Raw genomic sequence first — 19,164 nt, forward strand, 5'->3', positions numbered from 1 at the left:
ATTTAAATATGTTACTTGAGTCGATTTCATTTATTCTCTTTAATATGTCAAATTCATGAGGACTGTCTGCCTACAGGAAGAGATACCTTCGTGGATCACTTTCTAAAATGCACTATCTCGTAAATACACTGATACAATGATACCCTTAGCACTCACTCAGCCAGCGTTTCTCCCCAAACTCGAAGCTGGGGTCGGATTACTCATGTTGAGTGCCTTTATCCACTTAGTCACCGGTTGGTCATTCATATCGGTACTTGTTTTCTACACAATTTGTAACTCAAATAACGTGTTAAAGTTATTCCATTGATTAATTTATTGTGGCAATGCACATAGGGACTTTCTTCTTGGAGTGGATTCCTTTTTACAGTAAATTCTGTAGGAAACAGACCCATTTATGTGTTAAATATAAAGCCTCATTCTCAAGTCAAAACATACAGTCAAAAAAAGCCGTTTGCCTCCGTTCGATGAAAGTTTGATGTTGCCAAATACTCACAGCAGAAGGAACTTGCGGAGTTTGTTTTGAATGTTTGTATATCAAGAAACCGAAGAAATCCGCAAAGCACTCCCGAACGCTGGACCTCTCGATTGCTAGCTGGATTTGCTATCCAGTTACACGCGGTAAGGAGAGAGAAAATACCTTATAAAATTAATACGCAAAATGAGAAGTCTCAAGATCTGAAAACTTCAGTAAGTAAGGATTATTACTGACTTGACTATTACCTTAATTAAAATAACACGTCCTAGCAAAATTAATTTTAATTGAATAAAAATGATTTAGTCTGTAATCTAAATTCTTCTCATCAAATGACGATTAAACGTACGTTGCATAATTGCTCCTTTCACTTAAAATGATAAGGATTTCTAATAACAATATAAAATGAATGGCAAGTGTTTGTTCTTCTCAAAAGTCTAGCAAGTTATTAGAGCACAAAACGGAAACATTCCCTCGTTGTTGGTCTTGATAAAAATTAAATTCCCTTATTATCATTCAAGTGCTGAACAATAACATAAATATAAAGCATTCGATTGTTTTCTCAGAGTTTTTTTTAAAATTTGTCCAGAGCGAACTTAATAGCTTTATTATTTATTTTACGCGAGTATAACAAGAATTAAGTATGCAGAGTCCACGAGATGTTACGTAAGTAATTAACGTAAAGTTAAAATAATACAGTAAAACTTTCCTTACTTAAATATCTTGGCCGTGTCCTGGAAAATACTCTTTTTAAAATCATTCGAGAACATATCAGAGTAAACATTATTACAGGAAATAATTGAAATTGAGAAGAATTTATTTCCTAAAAACCTTAATAAGGTACAAACACATAATAAAAATGAAACATAATACACAGAGAAAATTTCGATATTTTTCTTTCTCATTCCAAGTAAAGCGCTAGTAAGGCTCAACAAAATGAAGTTACCGATTTGCAAGCAATAATAAATTCTTTTACTTAACTCTCTATATTTATTTGTTTCGTTTAACCGTAAACAGCACTTAATTTATTTAAATTCAGCAAATACGTTGCTCTCCCAAAGACGCTTCTTATTTATTGCATAAATATTTCATAATTTACTAATAATTTTCCAAATGAAAGAAATCAGTTCATGTGGTTGTCAGAGAAAAATTATGATAGTTGTAGGAAAGTAGATAAGTTTTAAAATTAGACAGAAATTCAATCTTAGTTTGTGGTTGATCCAAATAAATTTAATTTGAAATCAAGTTCAAAATACAGTTACTTTTTTTCCTAAATTTTAAAGAAAATTTAGTGAGAAAGTTCAGGAAGGAAAGCAAGGTCTCAAAGAACTTACCAGTTTCCCAGTTGTTGCATGTCAAGTTGAGAGCCATATTTACTGAAGAAGAAAGAGCTGAAATGAAAATTTCTGGAATGACTTTCAAAAGGCTGTTCGTATTGTTTAATAATCTATTTACTACCCTCATCGGTACATTTGGTTAGTGCTCTTGGCTGCTGTATCTTTCGTTGGTCTCGCGTTTGAATCCTGAAGAAGGCATGGGTGTTTCTAAATGTTAATTGTCTGTGAGGCATGCGGGCACTCAAAATATGCGAATATCCTCTCGAGTGGCTTGGTGGTAGAGGAAGAGGGGTGGAATCACGGGCACGTTTCCTGGGATGTTCTTCATTAAAACTGGGATGGAGCTGGACAGAATAGTACTGTCATCTATAGGGTACTCAAGGGCTCGTGCCAATGACAGGCACAATCTTGCGCTTCTAGCAGCGATAAAATTCATGGACTTGTTCTGAGACAAATGAGAAAAGCCAGAAGAACAGATCAATGATATATATAGGCATTATAATGTAAATAAATTTTGCTTCCGTAAAAAATTGTTTTGCTATGAAAGATCTGAGAAAACTAAAGAAAGTAACCAGTTTGAAGATAACTTCTGATATTAATTATTTAATGTTCTAATGAAATTTCTTTATCTGAAATACAGCCGAAACTGAAATGGTTAATTTAAAATTAAGGCGGAAACTTCCCAACCTTTGGGCTCGGGTCCAATTCTGAACAAGGCATCAGGGCCTGTTATTTCTAACGACCACTAAGCATTTTATGTCGCAGCTTAGCTGCGACATAAAATGCTTAACGTGAAAACTGTGCATTGCCCTCGTCGGGATTCTAATCCCGACCTTTTGATTGCAAGCCGGAAGTGCTTTCCGATTATGCCACAAAGGCAGGCAAGTAAGGAGGGACAAAATACCTTACAAATTGTCTATATAACCCTCAGAGGAATGAGGGCCTTAAAATCTGGCGCGATCTGAAACTTTTGCGAGTAATTGCTGACATCGGAAGAGAAGGAAACGAGATTCGTTTGGTTTTATTCCCTGGGATTTTCTTCATCGGTGATATAGTTCATGTAGATACTACTCCTGTGGTTTGAAGGGTGAGTCATCTCAGTCCTTTAAATCCATTTGGATCATAAGAGACTACAATTGTTTGGAATAAACATATAAAATTCGGCAATCTGAAAATGAGAGAAAAGTATGCTTCTGGGAAATTTAACTAGCAACTCTTTTAAGAGCTTTCATTTCCACTGAAAGGTTTTAGTACATATCTCATGTCTGTAAGAGTTAAAGAAATCACTTACAGTGAATCGGTGTGCGAGAACGTTTACATTCAGTTCTGATCACACCTGTGTAAACAACAGATTAATGAATTTACAAGTAAACCAACAAAAATTAGCTTTATATTTGCAAATTTTCACAGGACTAGTTTCGTTGTTTTAACCGAACCATCAGCTTCAACTGCCAAAGTGCAAATGAATGAGATAAGATATAGTGCTATGATAAGATAAGAATGGCTGGACTGGCGTTTAGCTACTGTCTCCATCATTTAACGAAACAAGAAAACTAAAACATAATTTCCTAAACAGCTGAAGGTAATGATGGACTAGAATTAGGGTCGTCAACTGGAACAGAAAGATCTTTTTGAATGTAAAACGCTTCTAGAAAATCTAAATCACCAATGGAAGATGTTTTTTGAGTAATTTTGGCTGCAAACAAAATGTAAATTGATTTTTTCCGACTAACAATGCTGGGCAACAGAGAACTTCTGTGTTTCCTTTTTCCTAACATATGCCTCATATTCTTAAACACGAAATTTTAAGGCTCTCCTAGCTTGAACAATGTAAATTAAACTACACTGTCGAGGAATTGTAAATACTCCAGCGATTCACATCCGGAATAGGGTCCTTAAGTATAGAACTCTTCAAAAATTCCGAGTATAAACTCCGATTATATGTTGTTTGACTTCTAAATTAATATATGTTCGGCGTGTTATTTTTACCTAAATTAGCAGAATGATTTTCAAATAAACCACAGCTGTCAGGTTCATTTGTAAAAACTCTTTAGTGATAATAAATAAGTAAATTTCCAGGTGGCAAATCCATAGTGAATAATCTTTCAAATGGGCGGAAATTCTTCAGAAATATTTTGTATTTACCAAAGTACACATAACTTATTTGTAGAAATTTCAAATTTTGTGTTAGTTGCCGAGAACGTATTACTTTCTCTTCAGACTGAAACATATCAAAACAAATCAACAAACGGAATATATTTAAAAGAATCTACGACTATGTTGAAGACAGAAGGGACGAATTTTATAACCATTATAGTAAAACTAGCCTGTCTGTAAGAGTTAAAGTAATATTTGTGCAAAGGTTGATTGCTGCAAAGCTTACTGAAAGGAATAAAGAGGATTTAATGATTGGTTTAAAATCAAAAAATAAGCTTGCTAATTTTCATTAACTGATACTAGTCCTGTTAGTAGAAACCAAGGAAATACTACAGGGTTTTCTCATACGTGACATCACTGACTCATAGTCTGCTGAAGAGTAACCGCTCTTTTTTTACTTCGTGTTCATTTCTCCCAATTTTATACCTCAACTGACGTCACTGAACATTGGAAAGACCCTAACCGTGTTTGTCTACTGACCTTAGTAAAAATCTAAAGTTGTATTTGGGGAACCCAATTGAAGAAACACATCAGAAAAATGAAGCACACATGAAGAAACACATCAGAAAAATGAAGCACACATGAAGAAACACATCAGAAAAACTTATGCACACTTTTAAATCCACCTTAGTGTAGATATTTATAATATACCTTATTATATTGCATTTCTCAAGTAATGAGCTTGTTTACAGATCGACGATTATCTTAAATCTAACCGGTCGAATGGAGGCCTCGTTTTGCGTCTGTTATTAGTATTATGTTCTGGTCTTCATTTCATGTCTCTGTTATTCACATTACATCCTCGCTTCGTGTCTCTTTCAAGCATACTGCATTCCGATTATTCTCGCAACATTAAAACAATTTTCAGACTTATTTTATCGAAACTGGAATTCACAGAACAGTCTTGAGGTTGCTTCTTTGTTTATAGTGACTTTTGTTCACTATGCTTAAAGGCTCTTACTTAATTTTGTTTATCATCAGACTCACAAATTTCTCTTTATTTCAGATTATTGCAATAGTTCTAAAAATTTCATACATTTAATAAATTGATAGTTAATTTTCTCAATGCTCTAAACTAGTCGTTAAAAGTAAATTAAAAATTTCGCGCTTTCATTTCCAGGGAATTTAAGCATTCATCTTCTGCACAACCTTGTGGTGTATTGATTAGCCTGGGAGCAATTGAAAGATCCGTGGCTCGAATCTTAACTAGGGCAGAGTTTTTTTTTTTTTTTTTTTTTTTGTGTGTGTGTGTGTGTTTGTGTTTCCCGTTTTAAAGAAATCTAGTAGCTCTGTAATGGGATAGATGACAGCTGAAAGCAAATAAAGAGCTTAGAATTTTACCAATGGTTAATGATATTGTCCTACAATCATTTCCGCCTGCAGTTATCTCTTGCCTAACACCTGCAGTTATCTATAGATATATGAAACTTATTGGGCACAACTGAAAAGTTTGTTCTGAATTCTATAGGGACTAAATGCCAGTAAATGCAAACTAAAGTGAGGGAAGTGGCAACTTTATTGAACGAAAAAGAAGTTGTAAGCGAAAGACTTAGAATACAGTGGCGACAATACTGTGGGCTAATTGCAATAGGGGATATGAAGATTAGGATATCAAGGATTATCAAAGATTAGGATATCAAGATCGGTACTGAATTTGGAAAAATGAAATGATCAAATAGGAAAGCGGTATGCAAATGAACGATTATTATGCAATATTTTAGGTAGAGTGATGTAAGATATGAAAATAGACATAGTGTTGTAGAGACATTAGGTTATTTGGAAACATGAGACTTTGAAAACGGTCAGTGCCCTCGCCGGAACTCGGACCACGGACCTCTCGAATACGCGTCGAGCGTGCTGACCACTAAACCACGAAGACATGCGAAGAAGGCGGGAGAAACACCTTATATACTCCTCCTTTTAGGGGGCACCCAATCACCAAATCCTCGTGGTGGAGAATCATCATCCTCCATTTTTGTTTTAGTTCGGGCGCCAATGGAGAGACATTAGGTTGTTTGGAAGCAGGAGACTTGAAAAACGTCCTCGCCGGGACTCGAACCATGAACCTCTCGAATACGTGTTGAGTTTGGTTACCACTACACCACCAAGGCATGCTAAGAAGGCGGTAGAAATACCTTATAGCGTGATTCGAAAAAGTTAAATTTATAATGTCCAGCACATATTTTAATAATATAAATCGAATATTGGGCATAGCTTGGATTATGAAACTACCAAAGAGCTTTCTGCCTATGTAACAATATGCAATATCTGAATTTTAGCGTTTTGGAAGTATGCACAAACTATTACATTTAAAATATTGTAGGCTAAAACTAGAGAATGATTTAGTGTCTATCTAAAAATAAAACGATATAAACTATATGGAAAGATGAAAATAACTGAAAGAATAAAAATTTTCTCATTTGAACATTAATCTTAAAAAAATTATTAAAATTAGAGAATAGAAAAGTAGAATTATTGTCGAACATCTTTTACATCAAATTGTTTCCCACTTAGTTAATGCAAAGAAAAAGTTCTTAAATAAAGTTTTAAGTATTATACCACCCAATACACAACTGATAAAAAAAAAGATCTATTACTTTAGAGTCTGAAATGTATATAAAGTACGCAGTGACTTTATCTACATTTGAAAAACGGAAATTTTATGCGACTCAGTGTCTTGCCATATTCATTTCACTGCAATGGATTAAACCGAAGTACAAGCAACAGCGCGAAGGGTTGTCCCTTGCAAATATTGCTTTAGCAAAGGGATATGAATACTTATACTTAATGCTGTTGTAATTATTTTTAAGTCTAGCTCTTAGATTTGCGATTATGCGAATATATAATTTAATTCTTAGGGATTAACATGCATACCTCTCTCCAATGTTTTGGTATGGTTTGGTTTATTTGATTACGGCAAAATATTCGAGGGCTTTCAGCCTAAGAGGAGAGGCGTCTTCGTGGAGATCTTTCTAAGGAAAAAGGGCTAGTGTACACTTTACACATGGGGAAAACCATGAAAACGCCCATGCAACCAGCCCGTTCGCCGAGATTCGAACCCCAGACCGAACTACCAGTACTCAGCAACTTTACCGCTTGGCCGCTTTTCAAATGTTTTACTTTCATTCTTGAGTTGTTTTAAAATGGAACTTTGTAGTTGACACTGAATCTGAGATTCCAATTTCGAATTTTATGATTATATCACAATCTTTATCCCATGGGATTTCTGAGAAAGCATAGCAATACGACATAAATTTTAAACTTTGTAAAAGATACCCCTCCAGCCTAAAGTCATTTTCATTGAACAAAAAACTATTTATGGAAATTATGCGTATATTCAGATGCGAGGAGATAACGCTACAAAATTTTAACATATTAAATTCGATTGACATGAAAATGCACGGAAACGAAACACAATTTTGAAAACCTTAGTACTGTCCTCGAGTGTTGCTCCCACACTTTTATAATATATGAAATTCTCCCATTTCCTTCCCCAAATATGCAAAATCAAAAGAAAACTTTTGTATTGCTTAGCAAGTACCATCTGGCACGGCGAAAGCTTTAATGAAAGTTCTAAACGTTTCAAAGCTACGAAATGAGATAATTCTATCACAAAAGGGAAAAAAAAACATTTCATTACACAGCTTTGATGGAACATATAAAAGTTTCATATTGTGATGTGCAAGCTGCTGCATTTCCATAGCACTATGCGATCTTGTTAATTTTATAATATTTACAGACGAATATTACTAAGTAATCTTCATAGAAATTGTAGCTATCACATCAAAGTAATAATCAAGCTGTTTTCTAAGATCCATTAACATTCTACTAGTTCACACAGCCTACATAACAATTAATTTATTTAGGCTTTCAGGGAAATATTTGATATCTTTAGCACAAAGTTTCAATGTTTCAAATTGATACTCTACATTCATTTTGCACGAAAGAGAATTGCAGATATACGCGTTTATGAAGAAATAAGTTCAGCTATTGATGGTAAATGAAAAGATTGTTTACATGTTTATTTCAATTGTCCATGTTAAACACTTTTTATCCTTTATAAACTTCCAATAATAGAAATATGGGTTCGCTTTATCATTGGAGTTTAGAACAAAATTTTTTTTATAGACACGTTTTCTAAAGACATAGAAATTCGTTTTGAGTTATGTCACTTGTCTGTCAGTAGCATCAGAAGAAGTCCACGAATTTTACCGTAGTGAGGGGCGCACGATTGAATCTGTCATTAGCAAGGGCCTTGGACACCCTACAGATGACGGTAAGACTTTCGTTCAGTTCCATCCCAATTATGAAAACGAATCTCGTGGGCAACCGATCCAATGGTGTGCCATCACATCACTCGAGAGGACTTTTAGCTCACCATGTATTTTAAATGCCCCGATGCTGCAGAGATATTATGCATCTTCAAACATTCAAGTCTTCTTTGAGATTCGAATCCAGACCCACAGATACAGCAGCCAGTAATGCCAATCGAGACTATCGATAGGAATACGACATTTAAAACAGTCAGCGTAATGGATAAGATAAGCATTAATTTGGATGATAATTAAAGGTACAGATTTAAATGAAAGAAGATATCAGCTAATAACATACGCATACGATATATTTGGTGTTATTTTAATATATTTAAAATTCAATTCAAAGTACAAATTTAACGAAGGAATGATATATTTAAAACCAGATTATAAGCGTTATATTACCTACCTTAAACCAAACACGTATACAAAACGCACAAGTATACTGTAGGAAGATGACACGCAAGTATATTCATATTAATAAAAAGGCCAAACATGAGATGAAACACAATTGCATAAATACAAGCTCTCTTCTTAATGTACGTAGCTAAAAGTTTTCAGAGCGATTCGTTGATTCAGAAGTTTTTTAATAGAAACAAAATAAAAACTAGCTACTAAATATTACAGATTCATACATTTAAATAACCGTTCACACACTTTTCAACATCACAGCAATGAATTGTAAATAATACCTATATTTATACTCTGTTGATATAGATGTATTAGTATATCTGTATCAACAACATATGTGTTTTAAGTATGAGATATACTATTAAGTATACGCTATGCTGCAAATAAGAATTATATGTCTTGGGTTAAAACATATAAACATTAAACCATATATCGCGAGAACAGTATGCACTAGAAGGATTCCAAACTAGAGTCAGGTACAAACACAGGTATGGTCTTGTAGTATTGAACTGTATAAAGATACTATAAGGCGTATTTTTAGGGCAGATATAAGTGATTAAGTACTCCGAGTTCTACGCCCGCTATAATTAGAAATCAGAACTATATTACCACACTGATGCATTAGTAAGAAAGCAAATACATACGTAATGCAAAGTTGAAACAAATACATACGTCGACAAGTTTAATTGCTCAATAATTTTGAAGGATTCTATACATGACCTTGATATATTAAACGTGTGTTCCACTAGATATATAACTAAATAATCTAAATTCAGATTGTTGGAGACTAAACTAAACACAAACTAAACATTTGTCTTCTGTTACGCACAATTAAGAGATGAATGATAAAATAATATAAATATTAATCTGCGGATATAAGAAAGTGTGATTTTCAGGTGGGTATTTAAAGGGGAAAAGTTTTCCTAAGACAAATACGGTACTATATAATCGAGCAATTAAAGCGAGAAAGCAGACATTCATTTATCCTACTTTGCCGACATTTTTATTCCTAATTTATTAGTTATATTTATTTATATGTATTAATTATCATTATTATTATTTAAAAAGTTATTTTAGTAAAAATAGTTTTCAATGACTTGTTCATATAGCCATTTGTTGTAAATAAAAATATCTGTAATGAGTAAGCATAATAAAAATAATTAACGTAATGTAAGCCATTTTCAGCACAAACGTACCACACACTAGTCTAAGCAGCCCCCCACTCCATATACATTAATGAAACACTGACTATAAATGCTTAAAAGTGTGCGCTTAGTTATTGTTTATCGAGTGGCTTAAGATAATTCGAATCCAAAAGGAAGTGAAATTTCCCATGTCCGGTTTGGTTTGTCTTGGGCTATCCGGCAAATATAATTTTCTTGCTGATCCAGAAATAATATGAATTTATACATTGAATTTTACGAAGTTTTTCCTATTATACATACATATATATATCCATATATTTTTACTTGTATATATGTTACCTTGAAAGACCGAAATTGGAGAATGTCGACTTTCACCGGAGAATATCAACATTCACCAAATACATCGGTGAAAGACCGAATATTTCACTACATTCTTGTATATTCGGACCCTCACCGGTGTATGTCGACAATCACAGATATGCTCTGGTGAAAGTCGAAAACAGAGGTCATAAAGTGCCATAATAGTTTAAGTTGCTGCAATAAATAAGATTTGAATCACATAATTTAGTAAGTTTTTTATTACTGTTATTTTATTTTCTCATTTAGAACGTACTGTATAATTAAGTAAGTTTTTAACTTCTATTATTTTCCTTTCTCATTTTGAATGTATTGTGTGTTTTAGGTTCTCATGTTCTTAAGTTCTTATTTCAAGTCTCAAGTGCGTTTATTCGCGACTGAATTACGGAGAAGAAAATATAATATTGTTATATGTTCAGCATTCACCATTAGTACATGGTGAATGTCGACATTGACCGGTGTAAGTCAGAAATAAGAGTATTTGGAAAATATTACGGACATACACCAAGAGACTATGTGAATGTTGACATATATATATATATATATATATATATATATATAATGTTGTATGATCTTAAATGCACTTAATTCGAAATCAAGTTAACTACTACTTCGCAATAGCTGCAAAGTAAGATAATAATAATTTATTTACTAAAGAAATATTGATTATATTATCTCCTAATATTAATTTTAGTAAAATTAACTAAAAAGAGTGAACCCATTAGGTAGTAAGTTTAATTCCGAAAATTGTTTTAAAGTAACTTGAATGTAAATTGTTAAAAATGTTCTGCGGGGATTTGAATTAAATCATGAATAACAAAATTTCAATTGGAAAAAGAAATTAAATTAAAAGCAAATATATATATATATATATATATACTGTGCGTAATTCGTTAAACGAATAAGAACAAAAATGGTAGCTTAAGTACGATAAAAGCCCGTAAATAATGCATAACGTTCTTGCAAAACTCTTTGAGAAAGGCGATCTAGGAAGCATCTTACATAAAAAGATCACATCAAGGAATTTCTCATGGTTCAAGATCTAGGAGCTAATGTAAGCGATAAATACTCTTAGAAGATTCGCAGACTAATTCCTGCAACTAATAATAAGGATAGGGTATAGATTAAGTGCTGGCTCTAACAATTGCGTGCCCTGTGATACTGTCACCATTCTTCTGCAAGAATAAATCTCTGGTATTTTTGCGCTACTATGACAAGCTTTTCTGCAATAAGATAAACAGAGAATGTTTTCGTGCCGTAACGCAAATGGAAGGATTAAAATTCCGTTTTATATTTGTGCTAAATGCTTCTTAATCTTATGCTGTTGAATTAATCCGGTCATGTAACACAACGAGAAATCTCATTTGGATTTGCAGATAATCAATTTAATGCAATTGTCTCCCTATAGATGTATCTGAGTATTTAAATAGAGGATTTAAAACATTAAAGGTGTTATATGGTGTCTTAAAATGGAAAAATATGTCTTAAAATGTAGAAACATAAAGGTGTTATATGGTGTCTTAAAATTTTTCACATACTTAACTCAGAATACATGAGTTTTAAAATTCTTACTCTAAAATGAATACGTATCAGAATTAGGTTTTAGTAAATGATTGATTAAAACGAAACACAGCAAGTTTCATAACAAAAATTAACCTGCTTTCATTTTTCATCTTTTAATTCAAAGAAATAACTTTCAAATCTTTGATGCAAATGCATTAAAATATTTTTTTGGTTTGGATAACTATTATTGTTTTCGATTGAGCATTTGTTATACCAGGTGATATTCTTTTTGATGTGACGTTCATGAATGTGAGGCATTCTTTACTGAAATCATTGTTTTCAATTTGTTACGTGTAAACAAAAGAAATTTTAAATGTTACCAGCAGCCCTTTGCAAAAAAATAAATTTGAAATTTTGCTAATGTTCAGCAATTAAGAACTGAATTGTGAGCCATGTTTTATTTTATTTTCACTTTGTTTTCAGATTCTTCAATTCAATATTTCATAATAAAAAAGGTCTGAAGATCTGAAGACGACATTCGTTAAGAAGGTATTCAACTGCTAGCGTGCTATTTGGAATTTAAGTTTTAATTATGGCAGTTATTGTTCAGAAGTCCAAATTTCCAAGAGCTATGCATTTTAGAAGAAAACTTCACAATAAATTCGTTGGAAGGACATTGGTTGAAAAAACGAAATAAACGCGAGAAAGAAGATACTCTTTCAATAAATTTCAATCATTAATGCAATTAATTGAATTTTATTGAAATCTTGCCCAGAAATGTGTTAGGTCTTGGCTTTATTGTTTTTATGAATGAAAGTTTAGCTACTGGATATTATGTATTCATGCAACATAATCCTGTGCGTACTTGTTGTACCAATTCATACGTTTACTCATAAAACAGCTGAGAGTCACTCCCGTTTTCCTGACACAAGAAAAATTCATTAGAGAGTCTGTAGAGTTTGGTTCGTGAGAATTAACTAACTGACAGAGCTTTTGCCAGACGTTTTTAATTTGGTTATGTTTTATAAAGATGTTTTAGTTATAGCGGATTAAAATATGCCATCTATGTTGGAAAGTGAGATACTTAAAACATTCTTTACTATTAATGCGATTTCAGTTTTCATTGTTTTTAATTAAATGCACGGAATGTCAATGGGGCATTTTTAAGTCATTACTCAATTAACCATGTGTGTAAATGAAAGAAATTTCGAAGTATAAGATGATCTTATATACTACTATGACTACCATGAATATGTAAGTAAACGTATTTGAAAAATAAAGCTCTCATATCATTATTTCATTATTCATTGGATAATAATTTATGCCTGTAAACTCCAAAATTCTAAATGTAGCGTATTAGTACATAAGGCTCAATAAATTAGTTGCATTCTTTGGTATTTTCATTTTGGTACATTGTTTCGTTTTGGACACATTTTATAGTTATCGATCTGCAGCATTCAAAAAGAAGATAATAATAATAATAATTAATCAAAAAATATTTTTGATAGGAAATTATATTTTTACGTTAATAATTCTTCTAATATGAAATTTAAAAAAGAACTGAAAATCACAATTTAGTTCGAAGTGCATGTCTAAAAATATATTTTATCGTACGTACATATAAAAAAAATATTTTTAATTTCGAAATTACGTATAGCGAAGTACTAAAGACTGCCAGTACAGACTATCAAATTAATTTTTCTACAAAACTCTGAAAAGCGTTTCCTAATCTATTCACTGTTATCATAAAATTAAAAATGTAACAGCCAGACATTTGGAGATTTGATGTTTCTCAGTATTCGTTAAATGTCTAAAAATGTAAAAATTTATTAGTTAAATATTTCCGCAAATTGAAACTCCTAATGAAGGGCCAATGGTTATTCTAATGGTTTGCGTTTGAAAATAAATCTTAGATAAATACAGAAAATTAATCTTGCATCTACGAAACAAGCAGAATTAGACGCTTATATTTACACTTATTTTACGAAGCTCTTTATTAATTAATTTGTAATAGAACTTTTGTGTGTCCAAGGCCTAAGACTATTTTCACAAACGTCTCGGTTCATTCTTCCTAAAGAACATTTCATTTGTTCTATTTTAAAAAATTGTCAACCCAATTATCATAATATGAGTGTTATTTTTTCTAATCCTTATGATTTTGGACCAGATTCCAGACTGGATCCGCGAGTTTTTCGTAGCCAAGAGGGACTGTGTAGGTCTATTGCTGGTCAAGACCTTGGGCATCTTGTAGGTGATGATAAGAGTTTGTTCAACTCAGTCTTAGGTTTGATGAAGAATAGACAGGGAGTGGATTCAAGAATCCGCCATCTTCCCTTACCAGCATCCTCTCGAAGTGACTTTTGACTCTATGGTATAAGTTCTCCATGCCGGGGAGGCACAATAAATCCAAATATCTATTCCTTTTCTGGTATTCAGACCTGAGGTTAAATAAATAATAATTTAGGCTTCCCTGCCCCGTGAACTCAATCACACTACAGGTCTACTCCCCCTTTGGGCACGTCGTGGAGGTTCAACCTCCACTATTACCCTCCAAGGGAACAGCGCACCACCTGGATAAGACACCAGGCAGCACCGGTCGTCTAATGCTCCTACCAGTCGCTTGGGCGAGCCCGTCGCAGCGGGACATTACCCAGCGAACCCGGGGGAGAACCCACGGGCTACTAGTACCACGCCGCGCTAGGACGTGACAGACTCCGAGGCCGGCCAATAAGTGACCTTTCCCAGAGCCTTCAGAACCACCAAGTTCATAAATTTTATACCCCCGTGGATTAGACTGAGAACTAAACTGGAAGAATGTAAACTGACCGAGAGTGTGAAGACGAGATTTGGAAAAATAAATGAACAAAATGTAATTGAAAAAAGAAAATTCTTGAATAGCTATGCAACAGAAATTATGAGGATTGTGAATGAAAATAAGACTATCATAGGAATAGGACTTTAAATATTTTAATCTTTTTATTTATTTATTTATTTTATTATTATTATTATTTTGTTGTTGTTTTTCTGCGTCGGGTGTGCTGCGTTAACCATGAGGCCGATTACTGTCGGCCAGGAGGGTTGCAGCATACTCGTAAACTAAACTAAACTAAACCCCCGTGGCCGAGACTGCCTAGGTACAGATCCTAGCCAGTAGCTTCGCAGAGTTCTCTACGTCGACCCCCGGGGGGGGAGACCTGAGGTTAACGATCTTACAATTGGCACTGCTAACCGTAATACCAGTCAGGGCAGCAATTTTCTTACTTTTAATGGCAACTCAGTTTAGCACGGGCAAAATAACTGGCAGATATTTAGTTCCAGTAAACCAACGTTTTCGCATTGCTGCGGTGACTGAGCATTTCTTATAATATATTTGAAAGTCATAATCTTTTTTATGTGTACCAGATTTGGGAAGGAAGTGAGCGAGTGATAAAAATTGACGAAATTGAGCTTCTCTATTTTATCTGAAGACCATTTAGAAATTCTCTCAAATTTAAATCTATTGCTATAACTAGATTGTAACAAGATTACATTTAACCAGGCTGTTGTTAATACTTTCCTTCTTTCCTCAAGTAACTTAATAAATACGTGACTTAAAAAATAATTTAATTTATCAAAAAATTAACATGTTGCTTTTGTAAAGATGTAATCCATTTTCTATTGCAAAAAGGCCTTAGTGACATACAAATAAGCGACGAAATACTTACATAAGTTGTTAATAAAAACTTTTAGAAGAGTAAAGTTTTCATATGATATTGACCAAATTTCGAACAAAAATTTCTAACAACTGGATTTAGCTTTCAATATCAACGCAAGTTTATTAGCTTTAATATCTGCTGATTCGCAGTTAATAGATGTAGTTTTAAGTTTTCCTAGTATTTTTGAATTTTGAATTTGTTAAGAGCAATACACATTGGATTTTCTAAGTCCATAATTCTCGTCCCATAGTATTAGGATTTATAATGCATCTTAACATTAATATACCTGATAAGTTCCACTTTCCGTCGCGGTGTAACTGGAAGCATATTCGCAGTCGATGCATATTCGGGAGGCCCGATTTCGAATCCTGGCGAGGGAATTGCACATTTTTCACGTTCCTTTATCGATATAACCTAATGCCTCTACATCTTTTAATAACCTTATGCCCAATTATCAGTTGTTAAACACGTAATCTATCAACTACAAAATTAATGAGTATTTTTCAAATGTTAAAGGCAGCTTTTCATGCTTTGAAACAAACTCTTTTAATTGATGCGTTAAAGTATGTTTACATATTCTGCAGATAATTTCATTAATTTTTAGACTCTGTTGTGTAAAAATGCTATTTATAACAATTGTTTAACTACATAACGATAAATTTAAATTATATATTTTAGCACAGTATCTAAACTTAAGAGAATTATTTTGCATAAACCTGTCTGCATACAGATCTTATCACATAAATCTTAGTAACGTAACTCATCCGTAGTTTAGAATATTCGCTCAGTTCGGGAGGAAACACGATCCAGTTTCGTGCAAATTTAAATTTTGAGAGAACAAAAAGTTAATGAAGTTAGAACATTAGTGTCAACGCATAACATTTTTTTGTGGAGAAATGAACAACTTTTGCGTTTTGGCGAGTAAAGTTGAACTAAGTGACGGGATGGGGAGTTTTGCTTCCTGTTAGCGCTCTTATAGAGAGGTTCATAATTTTATAATGAAACAGGATAAGAAGAAGCAAGAGACGAATAGAAGTTTCTACAAAAGGGGCCGCTTGTCTTCTTTCTTTGTCTTTTTGCGTATTATAACTTGTATATCGCCTGTAAAAGGCTATCTGTGTTTAAAATGCTCCCCCGAACCCTAGCTCCGTGGCGACCTATTCCGGGGATTGGCGAAGAAAACGGCGCCAAAAAAGCTCTAAATATATGTCTCCGGGTAGCTGCTCTCCCCGCTAGAGTCCCGAATGTATTCTGTGAAGGCTGTGTAACGATGTGTATCTATGGATATCTCTTTGAATTTGGTCTTCATCTGCCAGTCATGCCCTGACCACAGGTGAGAATCTTCTTGTGGCTCGTTTTGCATCGATCGTTATTGATTGCTCTTCGACTTGTCCAGAGGACCCCCAAAGTAAAAGGATGCTTTGAAGGAAAAACTAAAGTTATTCTACGAATGGCTTTCCCCATTCGGAGACGGATACCCCGATGGCAAATCTTTCCTGCACGCGATTCGGAATAAGTGTAGCAACCCGAATACTTCTTTCCGTTTAAGAGAGACTTCATCAACTCTTACTCTCTTGGAAGCAGATTTATTTTCCTCAGGCTGGATTTCGGTTTTTTTTTTTTTTTTAATTTTTATTCGTTCGAATACATCAGCTTTCGAACGGAGAGTGACATACATCTGGTAATATTGAATGATTATATTTTCTTTCCCTCTTCTCTCGGCTTTGTTTTGGGGTGAAACTTATTTTTAAACTTTTCACTCAACGGCCGGCTACTGTAATATCGCGTTACAAACCATAATATAAAAGGATAATTAAAAAGAAAGAAGCTTAGAACGTAATCATAGTATTTGAGTTTGGTGCCCTAATTGCATAATTTAACTGTCAGAAATGTATTTCAGAACTAGAATCCTTTCTTCCACTAAATTCTGAATTTCTATAATATGCTAACAAGATTTCCTTTTTATCATAATGATTTACTTTCAAATAATTTTAAACAAATATTTTTTGGGGTTATTTTATTTTCCTTATTTAAAACGATAATTAATGGTGTAATATTATTCATGGAAAATATAATTTTGGAATTTCGATACCCTTACGTAATTATATGCCATATTACGAGGTATTGTTTTCCATTGTGAAAAGTATATATTCAGAATGTTTATCATTTTTTTTCCTCTGAAAATTTCATCTAATGTTCATTTAATAATAGCACATAAACTTTTCATCTAAATCTACTCTGTCGGGGGCGCAAAAAATAGCAGAATGATTAAAATGATCTTTTTCCTTTACAGAATTACTGGATAAACACAATCAAGAACGGCAAAATATAGCAAGAAAATGTATAAATCAAATACCTCCCAAATGATAAATTCTCTTCAAATTACTAACAGCTGATTTTAGCACTAACAGAAAATATTAATAACAATAAAAAATAAATTTTTGCATGAAGTGTAATGTAGTATTTCTTGAAAAACCGTTCTATGCAAACAATTTTTTAATTGCACTTCTAGTCATTTTCTTTCGTACATAAAAATATTACTTTTGAATATAATTTTTTCCTCAAAGCATCTTAATTTTTCCCTTAAGACCAGCAGTGATTGTGGATCAATTTAAAGAATAATTTACAGTTTGTTGTTATCTCACTTGTTAATATATTTGATTGATATTCCTTTTTCTTTTATTTCACTTTAAAATTTTCATTGAAAATCCAGTCAGTTTTACGACAAGGAAATATTTTTAAGAATTATGCAAGGATTGAATGATTACGTTTATTTCTAGTGAGCTGCTGAATGAGGACGAAATTTAAATTCTTTTTCAAAATATATTTACTCATAGCTATACCACTTAAATAATTATTTCTTAATCGATTTTCAGTTAAGATACTCAACTGGCATGCTAAAAACATTGATGTTTCTTCTACATTAAAATGTTTGTCCACTACTTCTTCTGCCCTAAAATGTTAAAATGTGTTGATGTTCGCATTAAAGGACACATGTTCAATCGAATATTTAAAATGAATTTTGAATAATAGATAATAATTTTTTGACTAAGCAGACATGTCATTATTAAATAGTTATTATTTTGATTTATATAAAAATAAGAATTAATGTTTTATAGTTGTCCCATATTTGCAAAACTTTTCATAATAATGAACCTGTTCTGTTGTTACTACCAGCCGGTTTTACCGGCATATAACCGGCGTTGTTCTTGCTGCCAATACATATACTGAAATAATGCCTGGTTTAACAGATTTCATCTATGGAATGAAATCCATGTAATCTATGCAAGCACTTTTATTGCGTTTATTCCTACGTATTTTTAAATGATTGTTGTCAGCAAAACTGGTTTTCCTCTTTTTATGTCTTAATGCGTCATTACTCATGTTTAGAATTAATTACATGCTGGAAAATTTGAGTTTTATTTACTACTGTATCTACATTTGAGCTGGAGAGATAAAACATTTGTCTTATTCTCATCATGCAGTGTATAAACACAAATATTTCTCTTATTTCTTAAGAACATGGTTTTTAGTTTTCTCTTAAAAAATTTAATCGTAATTTTTGTTTTGCTTCCAAGCTGTTTCGTAAAAGAAAATGATTAATGAATAATGCATTTATTTTATTAGCACCATATTTGCATTAAATGTTACTCATATTTCTATTCTAGTTTAATAATTTCGTGCTCCTATTAGCAATTAAAACTTTAAAAATAGCTCTTTTGATAAAACCAGCGTTGAGCCTAAAGGGAAAGAAATGCAAATGAATTCATAAAG

The 19,164-nt window shown here is 32.9% G+C and overlaps 1 protein-coding gene across 5 annotated transcripts in view; it reads left to right on the forward strand.

The window, feature by feature from the left end:
- LOC118188525 (sodium/calcium exchanger 3-like) overlaps positions 1-19,164 on the forward strand; it is a 347,952-nt gene that overhangs the window by 42,301 nt on the left and 286,487 nt on the right. For 3 of the 5 annotated variants that reach the window (XM_085809568.1, XM_085809571.1, XM_085809572.1), the window contains exon 1: positions 16,570-16,723. The exons of 1 other annotated variant lie outside the window; for it this stretch is intronic. The gene's annotated coding sequence lies outside the window, so the exon portion shown is untranslated. Of the gene's footprint in view, positions 1-16,569; positions 16,724-19,164 lie in introns of those variants that run through there. One more of the 5 variants, XM_085809569.1, reaches the window with a different exon arrangement.

Source organism: Stegodyphus dumicola, chromosome X2, assembly GCF_044657685.1.
Source record: "Stegodyphus dumicola isolate Sdum_Otavi_A_Nest chromosome X2, ASM4465768v1".
Lineage (NCBI taxonomy): Eukaryota > Metazoa > Arthropoda > Arachnida > Araneae > Eresidae > Stegodyphus > Stegodyphus dumicola.